Source organism: Dipodomys spectabilis, unplaced genomic scaffold (assembly GCF_019054845.1).
Source record: "Dipodomys spectabilis isolate Male_0828 unplaced genomic scaffold, ASM1905484v1 ptg000386l, whole genome shotgun sequence".
Classification (NCBI taxonomy): domain Eukaryota; kingdom Metazoa; phylum Chordata; class Mammalia; order Rodentia; family Heteromyidae; genus Dipodomys; species Dipodomys spectabilis.
Window position 1 is genome coordinate 537627 of NW_024871063.1, and position 1084 is coordinate 538710.

A 1084-nucleotide genomic window follows, 5' to 3' on the forward strand; every position below is an offset into this window, starting at 1 on the left:
CAACAACAAAAGTACTATGTACATCAATAATGAAGACAAAATAGTAGAAAAGATCATGAGAAATGTTGTGTAAACATCTGGAAGACAGAAATCATTTGACAGAATTTTGATTCATGAGAGGGAAAAGTTACAGTCTCATTTGTACAATCTCATTGTAGTCATTTGTGTTGAAACCTGTCTATTGGGTAACATGTGAATGAGCAGACTGGATTACCTGACATAGCAGACATTGCCTGTGACTATGCACCATTCCACTCTGTAAAAATCTAAAATAATGCTTGTTAATTAAAAAAAAAAAACTCATGTTAGAGACTGCTTGGATCACACCAAACTGGGGTCCTTACTTTGAGGCTTCAGACCAGTGCTTTTATTTATATCCACTCCTCTTTTACCCCTCTTCCTTTGTGCAGATATACATTAGTTTGCTGGCATCAAGCCAAGACTTTGAACTAGATCCCCCTTCCTTGATTCAGTTACAACTCATTTCACGTACTATCTATGTTTTAGCATTTTCTTAATAATCCCCACCAGAAAACTCTTATATTCATGTAAACCCACTATAGATAACCTATGTAGATAAGGGAGTATTGGTATACATTGTCTCAGGCTCTCATATGTAAGTTTGCTCCCTAATAAATCTGTGCTACACTATCTCTTTTCCTTCATGGCTTTTGAGTCTGACTAATGATTGATTTGGCTTGATGTATTCCCATTTATCTAAACTTACTTTGAAAGTTTTCTCCTGTGCCAAGGAGCCCTCCTCGTTTTTCTCCTAACTCTTCCTGTAACATTCTCAAAGTATCTGGACTTACATTGAGGTCTTTGATCCATTTGGAATCAATCTTAGTACAGGGGGATATATAAGAATCTAACTTCAGTTTTCTTTGTACAGCCAATTCTGTCAGCACAATTTTTTAAGAGGCTGTCTTTATTGCATCCTGTGTTTCTTACTTCCTTATCAAAGATTATGTGACTAGAGGTGTGAATTCCATTTCTGGTTCTTCAGTTCCGTTGTATTGATAGAATACTGTGCTTCCATTGGAAAGAATGTCATTACCCCATTCCTGAGGAAAGGGAAAAACTG